The sequence below is a fragment of the Hylobates moloch genome, unplaced genomic scaffold (genome assembly GCF_009828535.3).
Source record: "Hylobates moloch isolate HMO894 unplaced genomic scaffold, HMol_V3 SCAFFOLD_4, whole genome shotgun sequence".
NCBI classification, from domain to species: domain Eukaryota; kingdom Metazoa; phylum Chordata; class Mammalia; order Primates; family Hylobatidae; genus Hylobates; species Hylobates moloch.
Window position 1 is genome coordinate 69244946 of NW_026652279.1, and position 22012 is coordinate 69266957.

General features: G+C 35.4%; 1 protein-coding gene across 1 annotated transcript in view; it reads right to left on the reverse strand.

Annotated features, from left to right (window-relative positions):
• Positions 1-22012, reverse strand: part of CSNKA2IP (casein kinase 2 subunit alpha' interacting protein) — a 132805-nt gene that overhangs the window by 56762 nt on the left and 54031 nt on the right. The window lies entirely within an intron of this gene.

Sequence of the window (22012 nt, forward strand, 5' to 3'; positions counted from 1 at the left end):
ACATTGTCACATTGTGCACATGTACCCTAAAACCCTAAAGTATAATTAAAAAAAAAAAAAAAAGAACAGCCTGGCCAACATGGTGAAACCCCATCTCTATTAAAAATACAAAAATTAGCCAGACATGAGGGCAGGTACCTGTAATCCCAGCTACTCGGGAGGCTGAGATGGGAGAATCACTTGAACCTGGGAGGCGGAGGTTGCAGTGAGCTGAGATCGTGCCACTGCACTCCAGCCTGAGTGGCCGAGCAAGACTCCATCTCAAATAAATAAATAAGTTAATTAATTAATTAATTAATTAAATAGATTGCATACTATTTTCTTCAATCTCTTCCAAAGAATATCACCTTTATAGTAAATAAAGCTTTGCTTGTGAAAGAAGCTCTAAGCCATTTAAAAAAGTAAAATGTGTGTGTTCTCAGCCTATATGGCCACCTGTCACCACTTGCCTGGAGGGTAGGCATGACACACTGACCTCCATTAGATGCAGAGACTATGATTCCAAAAGTGAAAAGAGGTTATTTTCAGCACTACATATGCCACTAAGAAGCTGACATTTTGATGCCCACTCCTCATTTTGCTAGCTTGAATCTACTAGCATAATATTGTTTTGTATCAATCCATAAAAACATAAAAACATATTCACACATTTAACTTACTAAATGTTACAAGAAATGCATAAATACGCATTCAGAACCTCCCTCTCATTTTTTTAATCTTTTCTGAAGATTTTATTTCTTTCTAAAACGTGTATTAGGAAAAGAGTATTTGCACAATGCCGGGTAATACCTGGCACGCGATTGAGTAAGTGATTCCACAAATCCGCAGAATCTGAGGAGGTAGGATTGAAAAGCTACTGTTTTCTATTGATACTGAGCCAATATGGTTAGTAGAAGAAGTTTTCTTTCTTCTGTCCGCTTTGTGGTCTACTTGAGGGTGGGAGGCTGTTAACAGTGTAATAGGAACTAACAGCATTACATGCTACAAAAAGCAATTGCCTGATAAATTTTTCCTAAGCCAGAGCCAAAGCAAAGCAAATGCAATAATCCCCCTCACCTCTGTGTCAGCCACGTGAGAGTGCAGCTACACCGTGATCTCCACAGGGCAAATTCCATGACAGAAACTGGATTCTGTGGCCAGTTGCATGGCGACATGGGTCTGCCGCAAGAATGGAATTTAAATATTGAATACTACAGACATTTATTTTCGTTCCAGAGACCAACAAAAATAAATAATTTTAACTACACAGGTGCATTTGCTTCATTTCATTGAAAGAAAACACCTTCTAGACAAACAAAGATGCACAATTTTATTTGGAAACACTAGTATCATATTATGTTTTGGTACTTTAATATGAAGTCCAATGGAACAGTCGCCAAAAATCCCATCTTAAAATCATTCAATTAGTGTTATACCCTTTAGCTGAAATAGGAACAAAGCATTCCCTAAGATCTGATCATTGAATGTTGAGTGTTTTTTCCCCCGTTTTAGAATGTTATTTATTTCAAAAAATTATCTCCTCACTTCCAGAGAGATAAGAGAAAAACGAAATGAAAAAGCTCAACTGCCAGCTAAAGCTTTTATAGATAACATTTAAAGCAACTGTGCTTCCCGTAGCCCATGTCTAAAAATATAACTGAATTGTATTCGTTGAATTCTAAAGGTTCAAAGTACATATAACCATTATGCATTAAGAAAGTAACTACCTGCCCTTAACTTTCTTATTTTGCTTCTAGTTTTGGATAAAATTTTATTGTTTCAATTTCAATTTCAAAGCAACATAATCATGATAGCCATTTATTTTGGTTTTTAATATAAAATTAGCCTTTTCATATCTTGAAATCATTCAGGTTTATTTTCTTCTATTTGAATTTTTTTATATATAATACAAAAGCATAAGCTAGACTTGACCAATGAGGTTAATTAAAAGATCATATATTTTTTATTTTATGAAATTATAGACTCTTAAAACCAGAAGATCATCTTAGTGATTATCTAATATAACTCCACTGATTTTTTTAGATGAAAAAAACTTAGGTTCAGAGGAAATGAATGATTTACTTAGAATCACATGGCTAGTACATGGCAAAGTTGATACTAGAATGCTTAGACTTTTCATCCTAAAATATTTTTGTTCTGCAAGCTCCCTAATGGAATAAAGAATAAAACAGAGTGCTAATCACATGATAGGCAAGTGGGTGCCTAGGACAAATCAGGGAAAAGTGAAATAAAGGAAAAGTGTCTTAAAATGGTTGTTTTGGTCAGGGTTCCAACAGGAAACATATGACATGCTCAAACTGAAATACTTGGAAGAGAGTTTAATAAATAAACTACTTATCAAGGTACGGGCAGGGTATAAAGAAATCACAAGAGATATTGCTGGAATCCAGGGCTAGAAGTCACTAAGCGATTATCATTCCTAGGCCTAACCCAAAGAAGATAATAGGGTTTCTGAAAGCCAAAGAGAGGGCTCTGTAGAGAACTCTACTTTGACAAGCTTTCTGACTTTCGACCAAGATGCAGAGTTAACATGAGGTGATCCTGCAGGGAAGAAGGCAGGGGAATGAACGCAACGATTTTCTCCCCTTCCTCTAATCTCCTGTAGCAAACATCCTGCCTAAGCTCACTGGAGGTTAAAAGAACCTCTTGATATACAAATCAGTGTCCCTGAATAAGTAGCAGGGTGAAGGGCAAAGGGTAGATCCTGTTAAAGAAAAAATTATTCAGGACATATTAAAGATGATAAGACCAACTTTATTCAGAGAGTTGGGGGAACACGGTGATAGGTATAGAGACCACTGCAATGAGATTTTGCATTGCGGGAAAGAGATTGGACTCGACTCCAAATACAGCATGGGCAAGTGGAATTTATAGTGAAAGAACTGGGTGGGTGTCGTGGATGGAAAATTACTAAGAGGAAACATCAAGGTAAAGGTGGATTCTAGCTAAACCAATCTAGCAGGATTCTTGTTGAAAGAAGGCTAGGTCAATCAAACGTCACCTAAAGAATGGTGGAGGATGAAGAGCCTGATCAGATATTGAGGGTGATCCAATATCAGGAACAGGGGGTTCTTATTAAACTGACTTAGCAAGGTTCTTGCTAAAACTGGATTTAACAAAGAAATAAACAGACAGATGGTAGAAGGCTCAGAAGCTTGACAAAACTTTAGTCACACAAAGAATTTTTTTCAATCTAAAGGAGTAAATGAAGGCAGAGGGGTGATGTTTGGACAAAGGAAGAAATAGAATAAAAGTTCAAAGAGAAAAAGACATCAACTTAAGAATTAGGGGCAAAAAAGTATTAACACAGCACAAGAGGAAGAACACCCCAGAATGATAGAGTTGCATGGATAATAATAGGTTATAAAGTCATGTTTCTAGAAAGAGAGAAAAAAAGAGTAAATGGAGAGGAAAAGGAAAGACTGAGGCTTAAAGAGGGAAGGTTGAAGGAGTGAGGTGTTAAACAGATTAAAGTTTAAATTAAAAAATACTATTTTCATGTAAACCTATTCTAGTTGGACCTGGGCTAGAGGAAGAGTTTTCTTGGACAGCACTGATCTAACACGTAACATATATATTGTATTAACCATATAAGCTGCTTGTGAATATTGAGGATTTTCTTATTACCGCAGTCTCTGAAATGTATTCACTTTAAATCTGAAATCCTTTTATTTTGCGGGGCTGGCACAGGAGAATTTTGCAGCATTTCCATTGGTGTTAAGTTATCTGACTTTCCCAACACTTCACTGTGTTTCTGTGTTGGCCCTGTCTACCAGCAGCCCCACACCTTTCCTGGACAATTGTCTATGAGCTTCTTCCCCAAAACTGTCTGTTACACATGCCACGCACATTCTAAACCATCCCTCCTTCAACTTTATTTTCTGATATCGCTCTTTCTTGTTTCTAGTTACTTAAAAATTCATCTCTCCCAAAGAGACTCTCAAGTTATATGCAAACCAAAGAAAAGAAATATACCAAGTATGTGGAACTTTTCTCCCCCTATTATCAGAAAAGAATTGAATCTACTTCCATCTGCTAGAAGACTTCGTGTGTGTCTCTGACCTTGTGTCATACCCAGCAGCCTTCCCTTTTCACCAGCAAGTGTCAACTTCTTTCCAGATTTCTTTGCCAAAGCATTGACTTCTTTCACTAGGACATTTACGAAACTCCAAATGAAATAATTTTGTTTATAACAATGTAGAATTATGCTATCATTTGCCTACAGTTCTTATATTCTTTGAAATTTCATTGATCCCTCTAAGCCTGAGCTCCTTCATCTAGAAAAAGTAAGTAACAGCTTCTTTACCATAGGTTGCTAAAATCATACAAGATAATGCATGTAAAGTGCTGATCACAGTGCTGCAAATAATAAAAGCTCTTTAAATGTTAACTATTATTATTATTGCTTTCTAAATGGCTGTCTGTGATGGGCTGATGATTTATTGTAAAAGACGGTAATGAAGCAAGCTAAGGGGTCAAGGCTGCTCTACCAAGGATGAAAATAAAAGAACAAAGCTGCCCCATTACGATCCCTTGGTGTCAATGAGTAAGATATTCTCTAATGACAAGCTGGTCCTTTTCTCAGAAATGGAACATATTTATCTCCATAAATCAAATTAGCCAGTCTAGAATAAAGTTACATTTTTCAATGGTGACCTTATTTTTCTAGAATTTGTATTTAATGAATCATATTTGGGGGCATTTAATCTAATCTGGAACAAAAAACCTAATAAAAATTTTTGCAGAGGCTAGTTTTATAGGTATTTTTAAATACTTGAGAAATAGTTTTGCAAATGGATCACCAAAATGATGGCCTTGGAAAGCCTTCCTGCTCTGTAAGCATACAATCTAGGTAAGAATATAGGTAAATTGTCTGAAGTGAAAAATATGATTCTGAGGCTGAACTAGGATTGACAGAACCACATAAAGTAAGCCAAATTAAAACCACTATAGATTATGCATGAGATCATTAGGACATAGGGTTAAATAATTAAAGATGGCCCTTTAATTTTAAATTGGTTTGAATTTGAAAATATACAGAAGCAATCTCACAAACACCTTGTACCCACCACTCAGATTTAATAAACATTTTAATACATTTTCTTTAGATAATTGTGAGAAGACATCAAAAAATGAAGAGTTGATCAAAGTCCTCTTTGAGCAACCTAATTGATTCTATTCCATGCCATCATCCCCCTCACATTCTGGATATAATCACCATTCTGAAGTTGAAGTGCACACCTCCCCTCCTTGTCTTTATACTCTTTATGTACAAATATATAGTATACTCTTTATGTACAAATATATATGTGTGTGTCTACACATAGCATATATTATTTTATGTTTCCAAATTTGAAATAACAAGTAACATATTGTATAAATTCTTAAGAGATTGCCTTTTTCTCTCAACATTTTTGTATTGATTTTCTTTATTCATTGTGACTGCTGTATATAAACTTATCCAATTTTAATAATAGACATTTAGGTTGTTTCTAGGTTTTTACCATAAACAACAGTGTTACATTGAATAGTTCTGCATATTTTCTTGTGCACATATGCAAGAGTTTTTCTGAAGTAAATTCTGAAGCACGTAGAATCAGAATGCTGGATCCTGGTCAATTTAACCAGATAGTGCCAAATTGCTCTCAAAACTTGCATCAATTTTTACAACCACTACCAACATATAAGGGCTCCCTTTATTCTATATTCACACAAGCACAAGGTGCTGCCAGAATTTTCTAAATGTTCATTGTTTTGGTGAACATAAAATCAAATAACATTGTTTAGATTTTATTTAAAAGCCAAAGTTAAAATAAATTTTCAAATAAATGTCTTCCAAGCAGTCAGTTACTGGGTTATGAATGTGATGTAGCTTGCCAAATTTCCATTTAACCCATTTTGTACCTATGTGGAATGTTACGATGTATGATATCTACAAGTTGCCAAAAGAATGGCAAAAAAAAAAAAAAAAAAGACATAGCAGATTGCCCCTCTTTCAAAAGCAAGGAAAGACAGTTGCCCCATCCCATTTTTCTCATGGCCAAAAGTAACTAGACACTCAACAGGAGCTCACTTAATAAATCAGATTTTTAAGCTAATTTACATTTTTATAAATATTAGCTTCCTTGGAAATCCTTGTTTCCTTCTTCATTCTCTCCTCCTCTCCCTCACATCCTTTTTTTCCCTGTGTTCTTCTTTTTTCCTTCTTCTTGAGAAAAGCCCATTTAAATATACTCAGTTGCAAAGTTGGACTAGTTAGCTACTTAAGACATGGCAAAGATTTTATAACTTCCCACTGAGATTTTGCAAGTGAGTCTTTTTCATTAATAGAGCAGCAGGATTCGAGGATTTTATTAACTCTCCATTTAGAGCCTGATAATCCTAATAAACCTATCTTTCTCCTAAAAGACTTACTTTATCTACTCATTCAGATTTCCATGGTAGTAGCAGCACAATCTGTTCCGAATTAAATTTTCTGCAAGAGTATCTTAGCTTCTAGTCCCTAGAAGATAAGTTTTTGTTTTATAATTTAATGAAAATTTCTGTAAGATACCATACACTTGGTGCATGAACTGAAGACTATTAACTAATAGGCCTCTGTTTCATTGTTATTGTTGCTATTCAAATAATCATATAGGTTATGCATGCATATGGTCCTAATTTTATTTAAATAATGATAGTTCCCCAGAGTTAATCTTATTTTGAAAATTATAAAGAAGACATAAGATCTTGTGAAATCATCAGAATTAATTCTTTAAGTAAGCAGTCTATATGATTATTCATTTTATAAGACCTTATATTTGACTTTTGCAAATTATGTTTTAATGACTGCTCAAAAAACAAAGAGCAATAGTATTAAATACTTTGCCTAATATTTGAAGACAAATGATATACTGCTCAATAACATATGATAACTTCATATCATTTTTCATCATAAAAAAATTGCACGTATTTCAAGGCCTTAACCTAAATAACCTAACTCAACCGATTTATGCTAATTCATCTTCTGTTATTCTTCTACAAACACCCTACACGTCAGTCAAATTTCTTACTGATTCCTTAACTTCTATTCACCAAATTGTTCCATGCTTTTCTCCCACTGCGTCATGAACCATACTATCTTTATACATTAAACTTAAAACTTTTCTTTAAACTTTTACATTAGTTTCTTGTTGCTTATATAACAACGTGCCACAAATTTAGTGCCTTAGAATAACACAAATTTATTATCTTCCATTTTTGTAGGCTAGAAGTCTAACACAGGTTTCACTGGGCTAAAATCGAGGTGTATTTAGAGCTGTGCTCCTTTTACAGCTTCTAGGGGCCACCTATAATTCCTAGTTTGTGGTTCCATTCTGCCATCATCAAAGCCTTCAGTGTTACATCTTGCTGACCATTCTTCCGTAGTCATATCTCCCTGTCTCTTACCACACTAGAAAAAGATCTCCAATTTTAAAGACCTATACAATTAGATTAGGTCCACTATGATAATCCAGGATAATCTTATCTCAAGGTTCTTAATGTAATCACATCTGCAAAGTTCCTTTTGCCATATATGATAATATGCTCATGGATTTGAGAAATTAGCACATGGAAAGCTTTGCGGGCCGTGATTCTGCCTTCCACCCCTTTCTCCTATTCCTCCCACCTACCAAAATTTCCCGCAGCATTAGATTATATAGTGGGCGGCTCAAACCAAAAAGGATCATTCAGCTCAACCTTCCATTTTAGAAGTAAGGCCACCAGTCTCATTACTGGCAGGGAGTCAGTTCTTGGCAAATATTTGTTAAATAGTGAATGAAATAACTTGCCCTTCTCTGCCTGGATCAGAAAATAACATTTCTCTGAAGTCTTAATTATGCCATCTTGAATAGATTTCTCACTCAAGACTTCTCTAGTATTTATTTACCTTGCCACTAATATGTAATTTACCATTTGTTTTAAACAAGGACAGATGTTACTTTTCTACTCTCAAATATTATACTCATTATATGCTTCATTTTATGATACTTCTATTATGTGATTTTCATTATATGATAATGTTTTATACTTTTTGCTTTTTGATTCCTCAAGTATTCATTCTATTGTGCATTCTCTGTAATTTCTGTGCCATATTTTACTAATCTGGGTCAGTTCTATGCCTCAAGGCAAGATTCAGGTTCCCAGTTTCATTTTTCTTTCTGAACTCGCCTTTCGTAATTCACTTCACTGGAAAACACACGAGGTTAGGATACCTCATTTAGGGGCAGGTTTTCCACCTCTCCTTTCTTGTTCAGCTTCGCTAATTGTAGTTGGAGTGGCAACTCAGTTGGATTAGCACGCTGGGGCTTGCTGTCTTTAATTTCCAGAGGAAGAAGTAGGAAGCCATATTCCAGTCTCAGGCCTGTGTGCCTGCCATATTTCTGCCAGGAAGAATCAGTTTTATTTATCACTTCCTGCCCAATGTCTAGCACCTTATCAGCATATAGTAAGTACTTAACAAACATTTATCAAATGAATGAATGTAAGGATGAATGAAAGATTAACACAAAAGTTAAACTCTTATTGGTCTGTGTTTGTGAGTCTGACCTTTGGATGCAGGAGCAGAGTGAGTGAGGAGTTTGGCTACCCTAGTTCTTTTCAACTGATCCTGGATAATCACTTCTAAATATTTCTCATATTGGTGACATATCTATTTTTTAGAATGTAGATGATATATTTTTTCAAATGTTTAAGTCAATAAATTATATTCAGAATGTTAACAATAAAGCCTCAGACAACCATTTTGCTCTAAGAATGAAATAATAAAATCTTTTGTAACCGAATTGACAATAACATAATATTTCCAAGCGAATTCCAAAATGCTTTCAGTCTTTATGCTATTGTTGAGGAATGCATCCCTCAAAAATGGCCTTATTAAAAAACACCACCTATATCAATGTTCATGTCCTACTAAGTTAATATTTTATGAAAATTATATCTTTTTGTTTGTCTTTCTTTTCTGACAGACCTCCTTATGTGCATCTGATACATCTTTGTATCCTTAAACCTAAGATAGTCACTATTTCTGTAAAAAATCACTTACGAATAAGTGAATGGATATTTTGTTTGATATTGTTTCTTCCTCGGATATCTATTGAGCATTAATATGTGCAAGAGACTGTGAAAGCTACACAAATTTTAGCACTGAGCAAGACATAAATATTCCCTACCATCAAAGTGCAAGAATGAAAAACAACTACAAATAATGAATTATCTGTCTCCCTATATAAGGCTCCCGTTGTAGATAAATCAAGATGTCTTTACAGTATCTCAAGACTTCATGGCCAGACTAGCTTTCAGCTTGTAATTGTTAAATAAAGCCTACTCACTTTCATATCTGACATCTATGCTTTCTCTTCGCTATCAAGATTGGACCTCTCTCTATTTCTAAAAATAAGCCCAGCAGAGCGGAAAGAGTTTCATTAGTTAAGATGGAACATATACTTTGGTATATACAGCATTTAAGAATTTTTAAGTATATACACATCCAATTTATTTTAGGATTAATTTATCTAACTGGTGTGTGGATTTAAATAATTTTTGTTAATTATGAAGTTTTTGCATTCATATTAGTGGTGTCCTTCAGCATTAATATTCTTTATAACTTTAAGAGTTCAAGGACAGAGAGAAAGTATATTTTTCTTTCTTGTTCACATGATAAAACAGAAGCATGGAATTTTTAAGTATCTTATTCTAAGTCATATAATGAGTCTTGATTAAAATCACTGCTAGAAATCAAAGCTTTTTGTTCAATGGGTTCAACAATGGGCCATTCATCTTCCATAGACGTTTTGCATAAGTAATAGCAGCTCAAGTTTAAGAACAATTCCAGTGGCCATAGCATCTATATTCATTCTACATTAAAGCATTTAATTTTCTGTTTATGAATTCAGCATATTTCTCTGAGTTGGACGTAGTTCAGTGTTTTATTATAGGAAATCATATTTTTTCCTGTAGGTTGTCAGGAAACAGTTACCCAATTTTACTTAGTTACAACAATGGTTCTTATCCAAAAAGCTGCTATAAGTAGTGAAAATGAAATCAATTTACTGGCTCAGCTCCCAGATTAAGGATTCCTTTATGGATAAATAAAATAGTAGATGGCATCTAAAAGGGGAATGAACAATTTATGTATTATCAGGACACTTCTTACTTTTCACTTTTAGTAAAATGAAACACTTACTATTTGGACTTAAAATGCCTCAAACTGTGATGTTATTTTGAAAAAAAAAAAGAGATAGGCAATATCCTAGTAATAACAATAAATAATTTAAAGGCTGGTTTTCCACAATCATATTATATACACTAAACAATTTTAATATTTTATGAATATAAATACTATGACACATCACCCCTATTTCATTTTCAATTTTTCTTCCTCAGTCTATTAAGGCAAACTCTTTCATATTTTATATCTTTCCAGCGATACACTACAAAGTAAATATGACTGCTCAGAAGCTTGTTCCATAAACCTCTGTTGTCAATTTTGTAGTGTTACATGAGGGATTATCAGCCTTGTGACAGATTATTCTCTATCATTATTCTTGTTAATAATGGTAATTTTCTAGAACTTGAAAAAACTAATAAAAGATGAATAATGTTACAAGTGCAGCACCCCAAGTATACTATTGTAAAGGTAGCACGAACGTAAGAAATCAAAGCAGAAAACTGACAAAATTGGAAACTTCAGGAGGAAAAGACAAGATGCACAGGATAGTCTTGACATACTTCTAGCTGAAATACATTTGAAGTAGAAAGAGGAAGAACAAGAATTGAGAGTGGCCCTTTCTCCCCTTCTGTAATTCTTACTGAAATCATTGTATCTTCACCTAAGATTTCACCTGACAGCTATTCCCTATTGGGTGGTAAATGTTTATCTTCTACTCAGACCTATTTACTGAGCACCAAGCACACTTGTGGGCTTGTGAAATCTATCTATTTCACATGCCCTCTTGTTTTTCTTAAAAATATCACTGTCATACATTTGGCACACTGACGCCATCCCTCAACTCCTCCCTTTTCCTTACCTGCCATATTCAAGCTATCACTAACTCTGTTAGTATTTTTTCTCTAAATCACCTCCTGATTATATCCAATTCTCTCCATTTCCAATTCCCCATGCTAGTTCAAGCTACCACTTTGGACTATTGCTGTACCCACTTAACTGTCCTCTCTAATTCAACTATGGCTTTACTCCAATCCACTCTTCACATGGCAGCCATACTGATCTTTTTAAAATGTAACTATTATAATCTTATGCTCCTGCATAAAGCCATTTAGAATAGAGATTTGGCTTCAAGATCATTATCTAGCCACTAAGGTATCTCTCCAGCAAAATATAACATTGCGCTTCTCCTCGCTCTCTCCTAACTACCATGATCATCTCTCAGAACCATAACCTCACTGTGTTTCCTCCCTCCACAGGTCGTTTCTCATGTTCCTTGTGGTGGATAGAATGTGCCTCACTCCTCGCTAACCTAGTCAATTCTTGTTCAGGCTTCAGACTTCAACACATTGCATTTTCACAGGAAAACTTTCTGTACTCTCCTCCTAAGGTCAAGTTACTTGATTATATCCCTTAAAGAAGTGGGTAGTCCTCTTTTATTGCACTTAATGTGTGACTCTTTTATCAATGTCTGTTTCTTCCCCTAGATCGCAAACTCATAGTCAGAGAAGGCCTATGATTTTACTAATCATGGTAACTCCAGGATAAAGCAAGTGACTGCATATAGCAGATACTCAAAAAATATTAGTTCAATATAACTGCCATTAAAGTAATTAATTGTAATAAATGATTATACAATAAAAATTGTAAACAATACTGTCTTGAATAACATAAAAATGTGAAACAGGAGTATACTTAAAACATGTGAAAGACATGTACGTTGAAAACTCAAAGAAAATTTATGAGACAAAAATAAATAAATAATTCGAGCTATATACCATTTCAGTTTATTGGTAGATTCAGTATTGTTGAAATGTTGGTTCTTCCCAAATTTTTCTGCAGATTCAGTTCAATCCCAATTAAAATTCCAACAAGCTTTTCTTTGTAGAAATGGATAAGCTGATTTTATCATTAATATAAAAATGCAAAAGATTTTAAATGGCTGAAACAATTTTGAAAAAGAAAAAGTTAGCAAATTTATATTATCTGAAAGTGTATCCAGAAAACTGGCAGAGAAGAGAGAGTTCTAAATTAGATATACAGGTAAGATCAATTTATGTTCACAAATGTAGTATGGTCACTAAACAAAATAAAAGATAGTGTTTTCACCAAATGGTGTTGGAATAACTGGAAATCATTACAGAAAACATTAAATTTGACCCTTATTTCATATCATTCTCAAAAATTACCTGAAATGGATCATAGAATTAAGTGTAATGCTAACGCTATAAACTTTTAGAAAAAAAGGAGAAATTTTTCATGATTATTGGATAAACAAAGATGTCTTAGGAAACACCATAAAAATTGATAATTGGAATTCATAAAAATCTAAAACTTCTACTCTTCAAATTACACCATTAACAAAATGAAACTAAGAGAAAATGTTATGTATAAGTGTATGTGTATATATGTGTGCGTATGAGTGTGTATACTTAAACACACATGCACACAAATGAACACATATGTGTAAACAGAACAAAGGACTTTTTTAACTTTTATTTCAGGTTTGAGGGTACATTTGAAGGTTTACTATATAGGTAAACATGTGGCACCAGGGTTTGTAGTTTGTAGTTTATCACCCAGATGTTAAGCCCAGTACTCAATAGCAGTCTTTTCTGCTCCTCTCCCTCCTCCCACCCTCTCCTCTCTCAAGTAGACCTCAGTGTCTGTTGTTTCCTTTTAGAACAAAGGGCTTGTATCCAGAATATATAAACAACAATTACAACTCAATAAGAAAACAATCCAATCAAAACTCTGGACAAAGGACTTAAAGTTTTCACAAAAGGCAAATATGTAGTCAATAAATAGGTGAAGCAGTGCAAAATATCATTAGCCATCTTAGAAATGCAAATTAAAGCTGTGTGTGCTGGCTCAGGCCTGTAATCCCAGTGCTTTGGGAGGCCAAGGCGGGTGGATCACCTAAGGTCAGGAGTTTGAGACCAGCCTAGCCAAAATGGTGAAACCCCCGTCTCTACTAAAAAATACAAAAATTAGCTGGCCGTGGTGGCGGACACCTGTAACCCCAGCTACTCGGGAGGCTGAGGTAGGATAATCACTTGAACCTAGGAGGCAGAGGTTGCAGTGAACTGAGATCATGCCATTGCACTCCAGTCTGGGCAACAAGAGTGAAACTCCATCTCAAAAAACAAAAATTTTTTAGAAAAGAAATGCAAATTAAAACTGAGACACCCCCATCCATTGCTAAAACTTAAAAACACCAAATATTGATGATGATATGGATAAAATTAAACTTTCATAAATGTATTTAGTAATGGAATATGGTACATTCACTTTAGAAAATAGCTTAGCAGTTTGCTACAAAGGTGAACATACACATATCATTATATGTACCCAATATCCCAGAGAAATAAGACAAGCGTCTGCACTTGTCTTTATACACAGTTTATGTTGTTAAATTTTTACTGATCTCTACACCTTCTAACTTTAAATGTAAACTACTTATCTACTGAGAACACCATATCCCTCACATTTATCTCAAGCAAAGGCCTCACATTGCCCCTCACACTACATGAAATTATGTAGAATTGGGTCTTTGTCATCATTGTCCCCTAGCGCTGCTTTCAGACCATTACCCTTGCTCATCTGTGGCCTGTCATTTCAGCTCTTCAACCCTTCTCATCCTGTGTACTATCTACCTGTCTCTTGGTCATTTTTTCTTATTCACTAATAACCCTGGCACCCAGATCACATTGTTCCTTTCTGGTCAAACTGCACTATCAGCTTTAAATTCTACATTTTGAATTTTACATCTCAAATTCTACATCTCCAGTGACATTCTCCACCATTTTATTTTAACCACACATTTGTCTAACCATAAAGTAAACCAAGCAATCACATAAAACTTGCTTCAGAAATTTCACTGTTTGACCACAATCTCCTAAAATTCTGTATACATCACTCTGCTATTGCACTTACACTTTGTCTTTAAAATATTGTTGAATTTATGGCACCATTACCCTAAATACATATATATGTATATGTGTATGTACACATCCATCTATTTATATCGATCCACTCTGTCTGTATTATTTATTTGTATCAACTTCACATCTGTTTCTATTCCCCCTGACTATTTTGATTCAACAAATTATCTACTACTCTCCTTCCATTCTTAAAATTCCTTTTCCCATGCATACATGCCAAATCCCTATCTCTAGGTGAATACACTAAGCACTTTCTCCATGCTTACAGTCTAGGTTGAGAAATAATCCAACTATTACACAAGTTGACATCAAAAAATGTAATAGTCTTCAGTTGGGCAGTTTTAAAATTTCTCAAGACTGAGTAAGTTTACCTGAAATGCTTTCTTCCATATTCCACATAAGACTATATCAAACCTTCTCTAATCTGCTTAAACTTAAATCCTTCATCTTACCTCACGGTATCTGCAGATGTATGAGAAATGTCCTTCGATTGTCACTACAGAAGATATCATGTCACATACAGCTATACCCATTCTTTCTCCTTTCCTCCTGATACAGAGGGCAAAACCCCCTTTATCCCTTTCAAGGCCCATCCTCCCCTTTATTCTCCAGGTAGATTCCAGTTGTTTCACCCTTCCCTAAACCTTGTGCTATTAATTATCTATCTCTCAACTAACACAACTGCATTTTTAACCTCCATCCCACCTACTTTAAAGTGTGTTCATATTGCCCTATTTTAATAAAATTAAATAAAACAAAAGCATCTTTCCTCAACCCAATAGCCCAGTTAACTATCCTATTTCTCTTCTCTCCACCCAAACTTACGTAATGTGTTGATTGCTCTTTTTTCCAGTTCATCACATTTTTTATTTCCAGTTTATTCCAATCTTGTTTCAACTTACATAAATACAGGGAAACTGCTTTTATCAAAGTCATTAATGTCTTACCCACTCCAAAATTCAATTACAATGTGTTTATTGTACCTTACTTTAATTTTTGAAAGAATTTGAACTGCTGGCTGCTTCCTCCTTTTTGGAACTCTCTCTTTACTAAATTTTCATGTCACATATTCTCTTAGCTTTTTCACTATTCCTCTGGCCATTCCTTCTTAGTTTTCTTTGCTTGTTCTTTCTTTTCCATCAATGAATTTCTCAACATTTCTCCTACATCTCCTTATCTTCTCTGCCTATTCTCTATCCCTATAGATATCTAATTCCTTTCATTGGGCTTTAATAGCTATTTTGGGGTGTGTAACAATTTACCTATGTCCAGACCACATATATCTCCTGAATCCTCTCCTGAATTCTGAACCACATATCCAACTGCCTACTTGACTCTAACACATTCACAAATTCCAGTCGGAAACAATATGTATTATCTTCTATTGCTTCAGTTTGCCCTGTACTACCTACTCCTTTTCTGTGTTTTCTATTTGTTAAAATGGCACCCCAACCTCTGGTGATCCATCCAGAAATCTGGGGCATGTTCCTAGCTATTTCCTGGTTTTCACTCCTTTTCACATCCAACTTACTACAAATTCTTTTGATTCTACATCCTAAAGTTCTTGGTTCTACCTATTTTCTTCCATTAAAGCTCTCATCAATGCACCATCATTTCTTTAACAAACTGCTGCAATCACCTCCTCACTATTCCCACTGCAACCACTCAGCTGCCTTCCTCCACCTCATTATCTAATTTCAGAGTCATCTTTCCTAAAATGCATATATGATCATGTTACTCTTGCCATAAATTATTACAATGACTTCCCAAGCTATGATCTCCAACAAGGCTTACCAGATTGTACAGTCTCATGACTTTCTACCTCTACAACATCAAATGCAGTTAGTTCCCCTTTACTGCTTCCACTCCAAAGATGATGAGTTTATTAGTTTCTCAAACAAATTATTATTTTTCTTGCCTCTGGCTCTTGGCCCCTGCTGTACCTTCTGCCTAGAGTATGTTTTATTTTTTCACTCTTTATCTGGCTATGACCCACATAATCATGAAGTTATATCTTAAATATAACTTTAAGAACAACAACAAAATAACTATTGCAGCTTAGATTTGCCTTGGTATATAAATGTTTAGAAACTTATTTCACTTTGCAGGTTTGCATTTGCTTTTGAAATACTCTAACTACTTTTATGCTCTCTATTGTAATATCCATGAATAAAGGTATTATGTCCATTTAGGTCGTAGCTATATGCCTAATATCCAGCACGTTGTGTAGCACAGAGTAGGTTGTTAATATTTGTTGCAGGAATAAATGAGTAAACAGTATAATTCAACAGTGCAAAAAAACCCAAAAATAATAGTTTGAAAAATTATTCTCAAGAATGGCAAAAGCTAACATTTTTAGTTCTTATCATGAATTAGGTATTAATATCAAGGTATCTACAAATCTCTATATCTATATGTACATATCTACACATCACAGAAATAGACATAAACATAGGCTCCTCACTTGGTCTTTGCAGCTGCCTATTAAGTATTATTGTCCTCATTTTGCCTAAGCAGAAACTGAGCATACAAAGATTAAGTAATTTGCCCCAATCACACTGCTAGAAAATAGCTGAAACTGAACACAGGGAAGTTTGATTCTAGAACACAAATTCTTAATCATATTGGAAGATTTCCTTTTAAAGAAGCACCAAAGTTTTGAATTTTTACCTTTTAGGTAGGGTCTGTAAAATAAAATAATTGTATTAATACCATTATAAATATATTCATCAGATTTCTTCAGTATACTACATATGCAACACTATCAAAAGCAAAATACATGATGCGGGAACCTAAATTTTCCAAGACCTTAAAATAATCCGTGGCAAAAACAGTTGGATACTTATATTGCTGCACTAATTATTTCAGACTACTCGAGAACTCCTCAGTTAATACTCCATGAAATAAGTGAAACCTTCACACCTAATAGAATTAATGTACCTACAAAGCATACAACTTTTAATCAGAGAATTAGAGAGAAATTAAGACATGTCCACTCGATTTGGTTATTTATTCTTCTGCTATATTTTTTGTTATCAAATATTTGTGACTGGTACATCCTTCAGAGAAGACCTCTCATTGGATGTGACGTTGAGTTATCGGCTTAATGAGGTATGACAAAGCTTCATGACTAACTCTTTTGTTTCCTATACATGCCATCATTTTCTCAACAGTTCCAGGTCAGTGTCACTATGCCAGAGAATGTTCCAGCAATAACCTTATCTTGGGTTGGATAGAGCTTTTATCTTTAAAATCTCATGACCTGATGTTTAACCTTTACCAAAATGCTTAATGCTTAATCCAAAAATGCAACATGTAAGGTTTTCTGTAAGGGAGCCTTGTGGTCTGTTTGCCAGCCTCATTTGATTCCAATCAAGTGTATCAGGTCTGTTGTAACAATTTTGAACTTATCCTTATCCAAATTTATCACACGATCCTCCACAGACACAAACCATCCTCCTCCCCAAGAAGCTTTTCATGCTTCTTGTGTTCATGGCATAGATGAAGGGGCTCTAAAGTCCCGTCCACCTTCAGAGCTAAGCCTATTCTCTGATTCTGACAAGCTGTTTTTACATTTTGTTCCCCAGGCCATTGTAAGGGTACTTGTTTTACACAAGCTATTCTGGTGATTTTCTTGGAAGAAAGGAAGTATACTAACATGGTTTCTTTCCAATGAACAGAACCCAGCCATTACTTTTATAGAACACTTGTGCTGTTTAGGAGAAAAAAAAAATACCTTCCCAATTTAAAAAAAAAAAAAGTACAGGGTTTTTAGTCTCTTTACTTCCACCACCATGCACTCCAATGTGTATTTTTGTAATAGATTGCCACTGTTGGCTCTGTCCTTAAAATACATTCAGAATCCAACCCCTCCTTACCATCTTTGCCCCCAATACACTGGTGCAAGCCACGAGAAGCTCCAACCTGGATTATTTGGTCTATGCTAACTGTACTCCTCCTTGCTTCTACCCTGAACCTCCATGCAGTCTATTCTCAGCAGAGTGACTTTTTTAAAACTATGTCAGATATTCTTATTCCTCTGCTCACTCATTTCCTATATCAACAAGAAGAAAAGCCAGTGTCCTTACGATGGCCTGTAAGTCCCTCCATGAGCTGGCAGCCCTGAAGTCTCCGACCTCATTCTCCTCTGCTCTCATTCTGCCCCACTTCTCTCCTGCCACATCGGCTTTCTAGCAGTTCCTCAAGCACAGCCAGACAAGGTCCAGCCTTAGGGCTTTTACACTTGCTGTTCCCTCTTCCAGGGACAATCTTCCTCCCGATGAAGCATTGTAAAACCTCATCAAGCCGATAACTAACATCCTCATTTTCTCACATTGGCAGAGTTTTTTTTTTTAATTAAATGTTACTGTCTCAGTGAGCTCCTTCCTGAACCCCCTATTTTAAATTGTAGCTTTACCCAATTACTCCTAATTTTCCTATTTGGTGCTCTCTTATTGTTCTATGGAACATGAATTATCATCTAATATAGTTATATAACTTATTTATTTCATTGTGTATCTCCTCCCAGTAAAATATAGCAAATGAGGGCACGGCTTTTGGGTGGTTTGGGGTTTACGGTTTTTGTGGAGGTTTTTGGTCTGTTTGGTTTATTGTTATATCCTCATTCTCTAAAGCAGCACAAAGGAGACAATAGATAATTACTGAATATTTGTTAAATGAATGAGTCAATTGATGCTATTATTTGGTATTAAACCAAGCAGAAGGTGGAAATAATCTAATACAGACAGTAGCTATAACTTCCATGGAAGACCTCATTGTGACTAAACAGACAGGCTTAATTCGACAGATGTTCAAGTAACCAAAAATTGAAGCAGACAGCTTGACTAGCTAGAAAATGTTTGTATCTATACAGGGATATGAAGGTTTTCCAGAACAGCAAAGGGAGGATGAACAAGATGGCAAAGAACTGGACAGCCAATCTTATAACTGATTACTGTTAATAAACCAACTTTTTTCACTTCCTGACTTGGATGCATTTATGTTCTCTATCCTAACACTGAATTACCGTCTTGCATTTAATTAGATAATAGATTCTGTACATTTGCGCTTCCTGTAAAATAAAAAACCCTCATTTTGACCTTTTTAATTGACTTAATCTGCCAAGATTCTGACCAAAGACTGTAACATTTTGACACTACATTTTGCAAAAAAGCTTTTATATATTGAAGCTTGATCAAATTGAATAATATATGTGCAGAAACTGGAAATATGTACTTTGCTCAATATAGTCTAATTAACATAATTGGCCTAGCACCAAAAATGACTGGAAGAGTTATATATTTTCACAGATATTAAACAGACGACTGTTTCATGTAAGACAATAATAGTATGTGAGTGTTTTTGTGTGTATGATTTAATCAGAAAATTATATGAAACATAGTAATCAGCAAAGAAGTCATGGAACTGTTAGAAACTAAAATAGAAATGATAACAGAGGAAGTCAAATAATAGCACTGCCATCAGAAAGAAAAAATAAAGAGTTCTGTGCACAAAGAAGCAGGAAAGAATTAAGCAGCCAAATTTGGGGAAACACTATGGGAAAGGAGGATTATAGTAATGTTTATTTCCCAGCACTTTGGGAGGCTGAGGCAGGAAGATCATTTGAGGCCAAGAGTTAGAAATCAGCTTGGGCAACACAGCGAGACCATGTCTCTACAAACAAATTTTAAAAATTAGTTGGGTGTGGTGGCATGAGCCTGTAGTCCTAGCTATTAGGAGGCTGAGACAGGAGGATCCCTTGGGCTCAGGAGTTCAAGGCTGAGCTATGATCATGCTGCTGCACTCTAGCCTGGGCAATAGAGCAAGATTCTATCTCTAAATAATAATAGTACGTTTACAGTTTATCTGGAAACATATTATTTTTGATATATGTTAGAAATATACTTAAAATATTTTTAAAGGCAGTTCCAGGTGGAAGAAAAAGAAAAGAAATAAAATTTACATACCAATACCATCCCATAGATTATTATGGTAATGATGAGCTGCATACAAAATTCTAATGCACTACCATAAAAAATATGGTTTAAAAATTAATGGCAACCATGCAAGCATGTAACTGTAAGGAAGATAGATTAGTTAAAACATGTGTTTGGCCAGGCGTGGTGGCTCATGCCTGTAATCCCAGCATTTTGGGAGTCTGAGGTGGGTGGATCACAAGGTCAAGAGATAGGGACCATCTGGGCCAACATGGTGAAAGCCCATCTCTATGAAAAATACAAAAATTAGCTGGGTGTGGTGGCACATGCCTGTAATCCCAGTAATCCTAGCTACTTGGGGGGCTGAGGTAGGAGTATCTCTTGAACCTAGGAGGCGGAGGCTGCAATGAGCCAGGATCGTGAAACTGCACTCCAGCCTGGCGACAGAGCAAGACTGCATCTCAAAAAATAATAATAATAATAAATAAATAAATAATAAAAAAAAAGCATGTGTTTGCAGTCAGGTATATTTAAAGGATAGTGGTTGTTGCAATGCTGAAATTAACAACAAAAGTATAAAATGACCAGATTGAGAATAGAGTCCGTGTTTCCTATTCACTTTCTTCATGTTTCCTGTTGACTTGTATCTCCATGTGACTTCTCATCCACTGTTTATTGGTGGAAGATTTCACTTTTGTTTCACTGCATTTCCATCCCAGATCTCCCATCCATCTCAATGCATGACTTTATTTGTGGTGACATCTTTATTCATGTGAATTGCCCATCTAACAACTGATCTCTCAGCTCCTTGACTTCCTCACTTATAACCATCTTTTTCTTCTTCCCCATATCAGCTACCCACTTACATTGTCAAACTCTGGTTTTTGTCATTACCAATAACTATACTACATTAAAACTCTCCATTTAACATTTCATTCACTGACCACCACATGTTTTTCTTCCATTCCACTATCAGTTGTATCCCCCCAATAACATCCAACATCCATATGATTAACCCCACCAATTTGCCTCAATTCTGTTACTCTGTTCTTCCCCACTTTCTATATTTACACTCTGCTTTCCCAGTTCAGAGCACAAGTTTGGTCATTATAGTCGCTCCCTAAAAATGGCCTCAATTATTTTGTTGTCTCTCTGTCATACTTTCCTGACCAAACCTCAAAGCTGGCTTTCTCTGTAGTTTCTTTATGAGAAATTGAGTATTGCGGCTGGGTGCAGTGGCTCACACCGGTAATCTCAGCATTTTGAGAGGCCGAGGCAGGTGGATCACCTGAGGTCAGGTGTTTGAGAGCAGCCTGGCCAACATGGTGAAACCCTGTGTCTACTAAAAATACAAAAAGTTAGCTGGGCATGGTGGCAGGCGCCTGTAATCCCAGCAACTTGGGAGGCTGAGGTGGGAGAATCACTTGAACCCGGGAGACGGAGGTTGCAGTAAGCCGAGATCACGCCATTGCAGTCCAGCCTGGGCAACAAGAGTGGAATTCCGTCTCAAAAAAAAAAAAAAAAAAAGCATAGAAAAGAGATTGAGTATTACTGCAAAAATATTTCACAAATGGACTGCCATATTTCTCAGTTTTACATCTCCCAGATGAATCAATTTTCTTACTCTCTGGCTTATATTTCATATATTTTCCACTATCTTCAGACAAACCTAAATGACCTCAGACTGGCAGAGTCTTCATGTCTCTTGTTCACTTTCACCTTCCTGTTTTCTATTGACTTTTATATTTATGTGACTTCTCATCCCTTGTTTATTGAGAAAGTAGAAGCCATAAAAGATAACTCCCTCATCCTTTCACCTTCAAGTCTTAAAAAAAAATCACCTTATAGCATTGGGAGATATACCTAATGCTAAATGACGAGTTGATGGGTGCAGCACACCAACATGGCACATGTATACGTATGTAACAAGCCTGCACGTTGTGCAC